The sequence below is a fragment of the Nyctereutes procyonoides genome, unplaced genomic scaffold (assembly GCF_905146905.1).
Source record: "Nyctereutes procyonoides isolate TBG_1078 unplaced genomic scaffold, NYPRO_anot_genome, whole genome shotgun sequence".
Lineage (NCBI taxonomy): Eukaryota > Metazoa > Chordata > Mammalia > Carnivora > Canidae > Nyctereutes > Nyctereutes procyonoides.
The window spans coordinates 1,942,401-1,955,962 of NW_026575120.1; positions in this window are offsets into that span (position 1 = coordinate 1,942,401).

The following is a 13,562-nucleotide window of genomic DNA, read 5'->3' on the forward strand; positions in this document are numbered from 1 at the left end:
CCTTTCAGATCTTCCAACGATTTTGTGGATACATTATTCCTTGTATTAAATACTTTTCTGCTTAGGGGTGGCTGGCCAGCTCAGTAGGTAGCATGTGACTTTTGATCTCAGGATCATGATGATACAGGAGAGCTTGGTTCTTGTCTCATGGAGTTGAAGAATGAATCTCCCGGTCAAAAGAATGAGCAAAGCTTTGATAGAGGTTTATTAAGCAAAGATACAGAAAAAGCTATCAAAAACGAGAGGGGCCCCAACAGTTGCTACTAAGGCCTTTAGGGTTTGTCTTTTATAGGAAACTGGCCAAGGAACTTGGTAAATTTCTTTCAATATCAGGGTGGATTTGTAAATATCATTCTATATGTAGAACAAACATGGTGGAGTTATAACAAACAAGATGTTTTATCATGAGCACAAATAAGGTGTTCCCTTCTCTTTAATTAATATCTTCTCCATAGCAATTCTTTACATCTGGGATTTCTGTTATTACTTAGTAGCCATTAAGGGGGGATATTCTCTAACATTTTGGAGCTAAGGAGCCAGGTTTTTCTGTTTTTACTGTTTTATCTCTGTTTCCTTGGGATGAGTAGGAACCAGACTCTGGTCCTTTCCCTTATCTTTCCCTGCCTAGCCCTGTCTGCCCCTAACTCATTCCTACATCAATGAGTTCAAGCATCACATTGGGAGTAGAGTTTACTTAAAAAAAAAAAAAAAAAAAAGTTTTCTGCTTAAAACTTCCAAATACACAAAAGAGTGTAGGTTTCTGTTTTAGTGCATTGAACTCTGAGTTAAATTAAAAATACTTAAAAGTTGATAAATTAATAAAAATTACTAACTCTATAAACAGAGTTTAGCAAATTTTTCTCATTCAGGGTCACATAGCAAATGTTTTCAATTTTGTGGGACATTTACTGTCTGTCACAAATACCTCTGAAGTTGGAGTAAAAGCAACCATAAATAATATGTACATAAATTGTCATGACTATATTCCAATAAAACTTTTACAAAAACAAGTAGTTGGCCATAAATTGTTGACCCATACTATAAGGATAAGATCATTAAGGTTATAATAATTGTTTGTGTCAAATAGCTTGAGAAACTTAAATGTATTTTTAAATGAAATTATTTTATTAAATTCGATGACTCAAAATAGATCCACATATTTCTATAATTTTCCTTTGGTTTCAGTACAGAAACTATGATTTTGAGTTCCTGTGATTCATGAACAAGATGGCATTCTTTTTCACAGAACCTGTAAATATAATGAAATTGATTTCATTCTAAAGATATTTCAAAATATTTCTGAGAGTTCTGTAAAACTCATTTGGAATTTTATAAACTATTCTTAGTGACAGTTTGTGAAATTCTGAAATTTTAAAGTGTTCTATTTTATTTGAAAAGAGACAAATTGCTACTGTAAGAAATAGTGTTTTTTAATACTAATATAAATATATTATGTTCTTTGCATATTTATGGCATGTTATTTTTGATGTCATGTTATATCCTTTGTAACATGTAATCCATTATTGAATAATTTTTGCAATTGTAAGATTCTAAGTATGCCTTCCTACCTGAACTTGCACTTTTCATGGTCTTAGCCCAAAAGTGACTCAGTTGAAAGTGTGATCTATCAAATACTCAGGAAAACAAGGAGAACCTACTACTGGTGAGTACTAACAGTGTCTACACCTACATGTTTCCCTTCCATTTTACATTTAAAATAAAACATTTTTATTGTTACATTTATTTCACCCATAAGTCTTTCAATGTGTCTAACTCATAACAGATCCTCAGTAAACATATTTTTGAAATACAGGTGCCATCAAAGAAGTTGACAGCTGTGGGACCCAGGAAATTTAACAAAAATCCCCTACCCCTGGACAAGCAGAGCAGAACCGATTCCATTTTGTGCAGCACCCACCTTGTGCTGACCTGCTTAGGGCACTGCCCCACCCTAGTCAAGCCCAGGGCACACCCTAATGGGAAATCGGCTCAGTGATAGGCCAGTTCAAATGGATACTTTAGGGTAAAATGTAATTCAATCAGCCACCTGCGAGTGGACCAGCATGACTATGTAACTTTCTGGGTATCCCATTGGCCACTGGCCCCTATAAAGTTCTAAGCCTCTTAGTCTCGGGGTCCAAGTCCCTGCTCCGCTGTGTTGGGTATACTAGAACCCAAGCTCTAGCTTGTAAATAAACCCTCGTGTGTTTGCATCGGTGTTGGCTCCTTGGTGGTTTCTCGGATTCGCAATCTTGGGCACAACAACAGCCACCAAAAAGTACAGCAAATATACATTTCAAAGGCCCCAAAGTAGACACCAAAAATTAAACTATCATGACATTACAAAAAGAATTATTATAATGATACCAATAATGCTAATTAATACTTATGATTTTTTAAATTAAAATTCTATTTATTCATGAGAGACTCGAGACAGAGAGGCAGAGACATAGGCAGAGGGAGAAGCAGGCTCCCTGTGGTGAGCCTGATGTGGGACTTGATCCCAGGACCCCGGGGATCATGACCTGAGCCAAAGTCAGACGCTCACTCCCTGAGCCACCCAGATGCCCAACGCTTATGATTATTCACTCTGTGAAATGGTATAGGCAGGCTGAGTCTGAGAACCCAGGGAGGGTCCTACAGGACAAGCCAAAAGTTCCTTGGCTTCACAGAGGATAGAATTCAAATGAGAGGCAGAAAAAGTGGAAACAGTTCATTGAAAAGTATAAGTGACAGAAAAACTGAAAACAGTTCATTGAGAAGTGTGAAGTGACAGGTAGAGAATAGTAGACACTGTCTGGGAGACTCAGAAAAGAAAGGGAGTGAGTCTCGTCATTGCCTGGGGCTAGGAGTTTATATTAGAATAGGGTCTATAGTGATCCTCCAAGAATCCAGGGTAGGATCCAATCAAAGGTAAGTGTCAGGCGAACAATAGGTAATTACATACAGAAGGGAGAGGTATTGATGCCAGTGTCAGCCAAGATTTCTTGGAAGCTAATATCCTGAAACATGTTTGGGATCTGGCTCTTCTTTGGTCTTACGAGGTGTTTGGGGCCTAGGACAAAATTCAGAGAATGATTCTTATTGTTTTCTTGGGGTTTTTTTTTGTTTGTTTGTTTGGTTGGTTGTTTGTTTTGTTTTTGCTTCTCCCTTGAAGTGGGGATATAACTTCTTTGGCTTATTCAGAGGGGAAATATGGAATATGAGGAAAAACAGCAGAGTTGGAGCCTTTCTAAAAATAGAGTTCCTTCAGCTTCCTTCAAAAGCACAGCTATAAAGTCATTTAATTTTCACAGCAATCATCTAATAGTTGCTCTTTTATCCCTGTTTTAGAGGTGAGGGAAGCTGAGATACGGGTTAAATACGTTGTACAAAGTCACAAAACTATTAAGTGGTATTGCTGGAATTTGAAGCCATATAGTTTGGCTTTAGAATCTGTGGTTTTTCCCATGATGTTATAATGTTTGACTTATATTAGCAAATAAATCATGATGATTTACATAACAAGAATCTTTTCAATCACTATAAGACTTTAAATCATTAATTTAAATTGCTGAATTATCAAGGACAAAAAGAAATCTGTCAAGGGATAAAAGTAAATAAGAGAATAGAAAATACAACAACCCATCTCATTTACAATCAAAATCAACTCTTCAGTTGAATTTACTGGCTAAAATGGCATGTCAATATTAAAAATCAGCTACTAAAGATGAAAGAATATTACTAATTAATTAGTATATCCTAAGAAATTGCTCTTTAAGGAAAAAACAATAGTACTAATAAAAAGATTCAATGTTGGTTTTACATTTTCAAATTTTAACATTTTAATTTGCTGTTGACAATTTAACAGTACACTTATGGAGGAGGTACTAGATGCCAGACACTGTCATATGTTATTTACAAATATGATTGTATTCAATTCTAATAGCTTTTGTCATTGTTGTTTTAATTCTCATTTTACTGGTAAATAACTTGCCTGATGTCACAGTTAGTAAATTCCAGAGGCAGGATTCCAGGCCCAAGATTAGCATCCATAGTTAATCTTGTGTGCTATTTAAATAAGAATCCTGTGCATGATAATGAGTAAATTATCACAAGAAAATAAAAATATTTAGTTCCTGGAAAGCAGTGAGGATTCCGTAATGCCTTTCTTGAATAAATAACACAATGTTTCTTTATTGAATAGTTTTTACTAGCTGATTTATATAGTTTAGTCATTAGTGGTCCCACCTTCCTCTTTTTCTCCTATGTTGTATGAATATAGCAAGTGATTTGAATGCAAGGAATTTATTTTGAACATAAATATAATAATGTCAGAAATGAATTTCTTAACAATTCTCCTTAATCTGTCTTAGCTACTTGATATTTTAAAATGTAAGTAATGCAATGTTTTTGGTATAGGTTTTAGAAGCTGTAATATTTAAAATGCCAGTGTCCACCATAGTAAAAAAAAAAAAAAAAAAGGATAAATAAACAAACAAAATCTCTTCCAGATGATGTAAAAACAGCCAGGGAAGATTGTTCCCTTTGGTGACGATCAATGCCATGGGAAGTCTGTGTAAATTTGTTGTAAGCATTATGACAGATGGGAAAGAACTCATTTAAATTTCAAAAAACTTTTGTCTCACAAAGGAATTTTCCTCAGATAATTTGTATTCATATCTAAATAATAGGGGGCTCAAGAATAAGCATTGCAATTGCCATTTATATTACAAAGAAAAATGCAATCTTGAGCAATTTACATTAGTTCTATTTCTTCATTTTTCTGAATCATCCTCTTTGAACTATTATTCAAAAGATGGTGGTGCTTTTGTCCTTTGTGGGATATCCTTCACTTTGGCTGATGATAAAAAATTGCTATTTCCTTTCATTCCTATTATCATATTCATGGTTCTCCGTAGTTGGGTGCTTTTTGGATGACATCCGTGTCCTGCAGAGAGCTGCAGGACTCCATCAGATCTGTTCAGGCACCTGAACTAATTAACAAAATTCTAACTATTCTTTTTATCATAGGTTTGGTAAATTAAGGTGTTTACCTCTAAGTTGCTAGGGATTGAGTGAATATTTTTAAATGGATAGTTATTAAAGATCACAAAGCATATCCCATAGCCATGTTATGTATCTAATGAGAAGAAATACAATATGATCAATTTCCATGTAAGAATTCATTTATTCAAACTGCCTATGATTCAGGAGACATAGCATGCCATTTATAAAGCTACAATTGGAATAGTGTAAACCATCAGCATTTTAACTCTTAACAACCAAACTGAAAAACAGAAGAGGGAAAAAAGAAAGAAAGGAAAACTTCTGGGCAATGGTGATTAGCCAGAGACGAGTAATCAGGATTCCTAAAACCATCTGGTTTCTCTATGTCAGTTTCTATTTGGTTACATCAAGTATCATCAATACTATAGTAGTAAGAACTGTGTTTAATGTAAGCAGCAAAGAACTTTACTGAAAGACTGGTCCCTCCCAGAATCAGTGGGAAGGCTGGAAAACAGCCTGAGGAAGCAGCAAAGACAAAGCAGCACAGGTCCAAAGCCTCTGAGTTAAGGATGATGGGATAGCACCATCAACACAGGATTCTTGATAACAAATCTTCCTCTACCCTCATTCCTGGCCCTCATTCCTGCCATTGCCATGAATTGTTTCTTACCCATTCAAACATCTTTGTCACATTTTCTCAAGATTCAAAACCCAGGCAGGACTTAGTCTTGGCCTGCCCTAACTCATAGCATGCACCCCAGTTATCAAGGACTAGGGAGAGAGCTTGCAGGGTTGGGAAACCCTGCCTCCTGAAAAGACACAGTGAGGAATTTGCCAAATATGGAAAAGGTCTCTAGTGCCATTTTGTCAGAAGACAGTGGTCCACATGGATCATCATTATCACATTTACAGATAAACACAATATGGCAAAGAAGGATTAGATGTTGTGATTCAGACTGAATCCTTTTACCTTCCTTGTGATGGCTTCTAAGGCAGTTACTTTCTCTTAACCTTTGTTTCCTGAGTTCTAAACTGGGATAATATTATTCTGTCCAGAATATAAAGACATTGTGAAGAAGGAAATGAGATAAACTGTGTAAAAGTTCATTTTCCTTTTTCCACTCAAAAAGTATTAAGGGGCACCTGGGTGGCTCAGTCAATTAAGTAGCCAACTCTTGAGGTCATGATCTCAGGATCCTGAGATCTGAGATCGAGCCCTGAGTTGGGCTTGTACTAGGCATGGGGCCTACTTGAGATTCTCTCTCAATCTCTCAATCTCTCTCCCTCTGCCCCTTTCCTTCTCTTAAAAAAAAAAAGAAAAGTATTAAGGGCCTATTATGTGCAAGACAAAATGCAAAAAAAAAAAAAAGAAAGAAAAATAGTAACAATTTATGCCCTAAACAATGTATAAATGTGAGCTATTATTATCAACACTTTAATATAAAAATATATTGAGAATATTCATGCCCTTATTTATTATTCTGCTTAAAAAATAGGACAAATAGATGAGATGAAAAGTCAAATGACAGATGAATATGAAATTTAGAAGAGAAAGTTAATGCTGAAGTATACCCCCTACTAACACTCCTCTTCCGAGACATATTCCTTCTCCCAATCCAACCATCCAGTTGTTGTGAGAGACAGTCTTTAAAAAACAAACAAACAAAAAACCCCAAAAATTTTATTTATTTCTTCATGAGAGTCACAGAGAGAGAGGCACACACAGGCAGAGGGAGAAGCAGGCTCCCTGTGAGGAGCCTGATGTGGGACTGGATCCCAGAACCAGGATCACAACCTGAGCCAGACGCAGAGGCAACTACCGAGCCAGCCAGGCCTCCCTGTGAGAGACAGTCTTACAAAACCCCACCTCTAGACAAAAGTGATTGGTCTAGTAATAGACCCCTCACCAAACTTAGCCAATGAGAGCTCGTTCTTAAAGCCTTTAAGCTTAAAACCATTTATAAAGTATGTGCCTTGGTCAGAAGCAATATTGCACTATTACATTAGTGTTGAATGAGGGATTCAGTATATCTGTTTACTGTGGTGCTGGGGGAAGTACTGAAAGCAGGAGAGGCACCTCCACATTCTAAACATGTGTTTATCCCAGTGAGATTAGACATTCCTCCTTGTAAGAGGTCCAGTGTGATCGAGGTGCCACCTGATGACTGGTTGGGCCATATTAGGACACTTTAGTGTTCGCATCTGCTGTTGACGGATCAAAAACTCAGTAGTAGCAATATCTGTATCAGCCTTGTTAAGGGAAAGCCCATGTTGTTCAGCCTATGAATCACTTCCATCTCTATTGCGGTGTTACTCTGTATATACAGTGGCTGGAGGAAAAAGCTGACTTTCACTGGAGAGTCATTTTGTCAACCAGATTATTAACCTGCCATGGTAGATGCCCTTTAATGGACATTTACATAGTAAATGAATGTTTTCATGCCTTTGCCCATTCTGAAAATTTCATTCCCCCTGAAATCACTGCTTTGCAACATTAATATTTGATTGTGTCCAGATCTCACTAGTTCTCCCAGGGGTGCAGTATGGCTTTTGGATTACTATCCTGGTAGGAAGGTATAAGTTTCTATGGCTTCTATTTGACCCTTTCCATCAAGAGAGCTCTTACTCCACAGATCAGGAAATAAATGTAGATTCTCTCAGTGGTTAAATATATCTATTTTCAATCCACATTTTATATCTGGGGAAATAACCACAGGATGGGTCTATAGCCCCAATAAGATCAATGATGAGATGGATTTGGGCCAGGATAGTCCATATGCACACAACATGGCATGAGTTCTGAGCCCCTATTTAACAAGCTCCTATAAATCACTTTAGTGTATTGCCTCAGGATGCTCTGGAGATGACATCAAGTGAGGCTTATGATATAGTTGTTATTAACTGAATTGTATTCTCACAAAATTTACATATTGAAGCCCTTACCCCTAGTACCTGAGATTGTGACTCAATCTTGAAAGGGCCTTGAAAGAGGTAATTAAGGTAAAATGAGGCCTTAATCCAATATGACTAGTATCCTTGGAAGAGGAAATCTGAAACACCAAAAGATACCAGAGGAGTGTGAGCACAGAGGGATGACCATGTGAAAAAGAACCAAGAAGAGACCTCCAGAGAAATCAAACCGCCCAAAACCTTGATCTTAGACTTTAGCCTCCAGGACTGTGAGAAGTAAATTTCTACTGTTTAAGCCACCCAGTGTGGTGTTTCATTATGGCAACCCTCACAAACTAATACAGTCCTGTATTCATTTTCTACTGCTGAAATAACAAACACAAACTTAGTGTGTCTCTAAAGAACACAAATTGATTTTATTGCAGCTCTATAGGTTGGATGTCCAAAATGGATCTTACTGGGCTAAAACCACATTATCAGCAGGGCTGCATTACTTTCTGATAGTCTGGGGGAAAATCTATGCCCTTGCCTTTTTCAACTACTAGAGGGCACCCCCAGTCTTTAGCCTGAGGCCTTCTGCCTCCATTATCAAAGCCAGCAACCCTGTATGTCCCTGGCCATTCTTCCAATGACATATCACTTTCTCTGACTTTCTTCTTCTGCTTTCCTTCTCTACTTTTAAGGATCCTGGTTATCACACTAGATCCACTCAGATAATCCAGAATCATCTCCCTGCTTGACCATCAGCTGATCAGCAATCTTAATTCCATGGGCAACCTTAATTCTCCCTTTACCCTGTAACATAACATTGTCCTGAGAATTAGAATGTGGATATCTTTCTGGGGTTGGAAGTCACTATTCTACCTACCATAAATCCTATGACTAGGTTTCCAGGTTGTTCCTCAAAGGGCCCATCATTTAAAAAGTTGTGGACTTTTGTTAACTCTTTGAATTTCGGGAACTGGCTAAGACTTAAAATCCCCACAGTAATGAGAGCTAGGTTTCTGCCTACCAGATTAAGAGCTTTTCTGCTTATATAGGTCATGTAGCTCCTTAAGAGGTCACTCAACATTTCTAGATAACCAATATTTATTTCATTTCTAGACAATATGAGGAGTAAATCCTTGCCTTCACTAATCTCCGGCTGGGCTGCCCATCTGCCAAACTTCATCAGCAGCCCGAGGTCAAGGAAGCCATTTGTTTTACTACAGGAAGGTCAGCCTCTTGGGGAAAACAGAAGGGTGGAGCAAGGTGGGAAGTGGGTCTGCAGTAGTAAATGAGAAAAATTCAGGCCCACCATCTCTCACATCAAGTCCATTACCAAGTCCCATTACATTTGCCTTTTAATAGGTCTCTGTCTCCTCTGCCCATTACTACTAATAGCACCCACATCTCAGCCGCCACCAACTTCCCCTGCACTTTTGCAATAACTTTCTAACTTGTCTACTTGCACTCCATTGAACTTCCCACTTCCAACTTATTTTCCACATTGCAAAGGCAACTTTCAAAATCCAAGTATGTCTCATTCATCCCACTACAAAATGAATGTTTTGCCACTGCCCGTAAGATAAAGAAAAACTGCTCAGAACACCTGGGTGGCTTAGTGGTTGAGCACCTGCCTTTGGCTCAGGTGGTGATCCTGAGGTCCTGGGATCCAGTCCCACACTGGACTCCCCTGCAGGGAGCCTGCTTCTCCCTCTGCCTATGTCTCTGCCTCTCTCTATGTCTCTCATGAATAAATAAATAAAATCTTAAAAAAAAAAAGAAAGAAAGAAAAACTCCTCAACCCATTGGCATCCTATCTAATTCTCAGCCTTATCTGGACCTTGCTTGCCACCTTTTGCTATTTTCACCCCAGCTGCACTGGCTTTGCTTCAGTTTCCAATGCTTTTCATGCTCTTGTCTCCCTCAGGTATATGAATACACTTTCTTTACCCAGAATGTTCTTTCTCTCCAGGAATCCATCTACCAGTCCTTCCTCAAATGGTGGGTGTTTTCTTCTGAGTTGCTGGACTAAGTAGGTATGCAGTATTGCTTTTCGCTTCACTACACATCATCAAACCCCTCCCCCCATTTTTATGTTTTTATGTGCCTCAGAAGAGATGACAGAAACTAGATGGCTCAGATCACCTTCTCCAAACAGCTCCTGGTTAGACTTTGTGGCGCTCTCAAGAGATGTGAAAGGCAAAAGACAAATGAAGAGCTCTTCATTCTCTGGCAGCCCTTTTGCAGGCAGATCAAACAGCAAAAAAATGGGAGCACTTTGGAAGCACTTCTGGAGATCAGAAGTGAATAGCATGAGTATTCAGAAAGCAATTGCTTCTGAAGGTACTATGGAAGAAAATGAAGATAAACAATTATGTATGTTCACAAGTATGTTCACAAAAGCTAAGGATCCATGTAGTGTAGTGGAAAGAATCAGAGAATATGGATTCTTGTCTGTGCTCTGTCACTGGTCAGGTGACCCTAGATAATATTTTTGAAGAGTCTTTAAGTCCTGTCATTTTATTTATTTATTTATTTATTTATTTATTTATTTATTTATTTATTTATGCATCTCCACCACCCCACAGGGTCTTGGGACACTGTGCAAGATGGGGGAGGTACTGGTTTTTTATTTTTTGTACAGGTGGTCCCTGTCTTCCAGAAGTCCTGTCATTTTAAATTGAAAAGGTTTCAACTCTCAGAAAAAAAAGATATGGAACAGGTGAAATTGCTCTGCAGTGAATATCCACCTTGTTACAATTCCCTTGGCTATGGTACAAGACCTGTTCTCTTTTTGAGCATCTAGGCTGACATCTCATCATTCCAGGAGACTTCTGGGTAAGAATTCCGCTTAATGAACTTGGCTCAGGCTTAAGTGAATTGACACTTGTACCAATTTTCAGCTTATTTAAACCACATGAGCCTGCCACTTTAATTCTGAAGCCATACTTCCCTAAACTCAGGGCAATGTGCATTCGTGTTTTTAAAATATCACTTAAAAATGAGCTCACATTTACTTTTTTTCCTAACTGGTATTTTTGTGTCATTAAGATATGAATCATAAGGACAGGGTGAATTGTTAATGTTGCTTTGGGGAGACAGCTGAGCTTGCAAGGAAATTAGTCACTAGCATGTAGTGCACGCTCTACCCTCTCCACTTCCCTAACTGCCCAAGGACTGCGTGACTTTTAGGGCCTGGCATGCACTTTCTGGCTTTTTAGCCTGTCTTTTAATTTTGTGTTGAAAATTAGAGATGATATATCAGGTAATAGGAACTGAGGCTAATAGGCGAGCTTTCGTGATGACCTGGCTAGGAACTGGGTTGTGCTTAATATTTACTGTATCTGTAACTGAGGCTGAAAATCCCTCTACTCTCCTTGGTTTTGTCTCCTTTGCTACCTTTGGGTTTCCCTGCAAAACTTCCCTTAAAAAAAGGAAGGATTCTCTGTTATCATCCTGGAGCCCTGTGGCTGGGGTGGTAAGGTCTAAGGAAGGGAAGTGTTTTCTTATGCATGACTACATCTTATCCCCTCCCCCAGGACTTTGCCCCTCATCGCTGTTCCTTAGCTCCTCCCCTTTCTCCTTCTACCTGACAGGGAGGAAGCTGGAATTAGATAATTGCCCTCCAGCCTGCCCAGGTAAGAGAAGGCTCTGGTGAAGTCTTGGTGACTCTGTGAAGTCTGGAGAATGCTCTGGGTGTGTTCAATGGTTACTTTTTCCCTCCCCCCGTCTGAAGTAACAGGTGGTTTTCCTTGGCTCTTCATGGTGAGAACTTCATGGGGTTACTGGAGGTAAAGCCCAGAAAGGTATGGAGGTTCCCTAAGACTTCAGCCCCAGGAGTCTGACAGTAGCCCTCACTAGTCCTCTCAACGGTTTGTCAAAATTGGCAGTTAAATGTCCTCCCTAGTTTATGGCTCTAGTGGCTTCTGTTCCAGGGAGCTGATGTCAGCTGTGAGTTTCTGTACTTACCTAGAATGTGGGTGGCATTTTGCCCCAAGACCTCAATTCTCTGATGGCTCTATGAAGTAATTGGTTTTCAGTGTGTCCAGCTTTTTTCTTGGTATGGGGACCGGAATGACCTCCAAGTTCTACCAAGAAGCCTTTCATGCACTTTCATTTAAAAACTAAGTGTAGGGATCCCTGGGTGGCTCAGCGGTTTGGCGCCTGCCTTTGGCCCAGGGCGCGATCCTGGAGACCTGGGATCGAATCCCACGTCGGGTTCCCGGTGCATGGAGCCTGCTTCTCCCTCTGCCTGTGTCTCTGCCTCTCTCTCTCTCTCTGTGACTATCATAAATTAAAAAAAAAAAAAAAAAAAAAAGAAAAGAAAACTTGTAAACTTATAAAAAAAAAATAAAAAATAAAAAATAAAAAAAATAAAAACTAAGTGTGGTAAAGTGCATTCTCAAAGGAAAGTAAATACATTAGTCCCTCCACCTTACTGAGTGTTGATATATTTTATTATAATTCTATGTTGAAACGGAAACATAAATTTAGCTCTATATTCCATACATCTAATAGTTCCTAACCAACTTTTGAAGTACAATGCATTTGTAAACTAAATTAAAAAGTCTACAGAAATACGAAACTTTAATCAACAATATTACCTTAAGATTGTGTGGTCAAGCCAAAACATTTTTATTAGATTTCACAGAAGGAAGTTACTGCTTGGTTCTGATACCACATTTAGTCTCTTAACTTAAATGAAAACTTCAGTAGGAAACTTCTGTTTATATAAAGTCATATAAAATGTTACTGATAGCTTCAAGACTTTTCATTTTTTCAATTTACAATCATCAAACAAAGGTCTGCTACAGTGCAATTTTTTAATGCACAATTTTTTAATTTTTAATTTTGATGAAGTAGATTTTGGTAATTCTTTAAATGTATTATACTCACATGGAGAGATGTGTCCATTGCAACATTATGAAAACTTGTATTTATATCACTGCTCTGGGGGTCACCTGGATGGTTTAGTCCCTTAAGTGTCTGCCTTGGGCTCAGGTCATGATCCCAGTGTCCTGGGATGGAGTGCCATGTCAAGCTCCCTGCTTAACGAGGAGTCTACTTCTCCTTCTTCCTCTCCCTCTGTGCTCTCTCTCTCTAATAAATAAATAAAATCCTTTTAAAAATCACTGATTTGGGTTCAGATTATGAAAAAATACTATCTTTGCAAATTTATCACATAAATATAAGGTATAACCTTATTACTAATGACCTATTGTAACATTAGATATATAAAAGTATCTCTTAATAAGTGTAAAATATATCTTTTTTTTTAAATTTCAGCATGCCTACCTCTACCACAATGAGGCCCATGAAATTGAAGTCATTTTCCCACCCACTTTTATATTTAATTGTAAAACTTTATTTGAACATTGGCATAATGTTATATAGCCTTCATGCTAGACACACATGTTCATAAGTGACCTAAGTGAAGCCATTGGAATCCCAGGGCAATGAATGATAGTATAGCCACTATGTAGATGGCCTGAAAGATACTCACGTTTGTGGTTTGTTTTCCAAGACCCCTGAGAATACAGACACTGATTTCAGATTGAGAAAAAAATTCTCTTTTGTCCAGTTTTGAAATCAGATTTAATTGAGTTTGAGTACCAGCTTTGATGACTCCTAGTTCTATGATCTTGACAATGTCTTAGAGGAATTTACTTAATACCTCT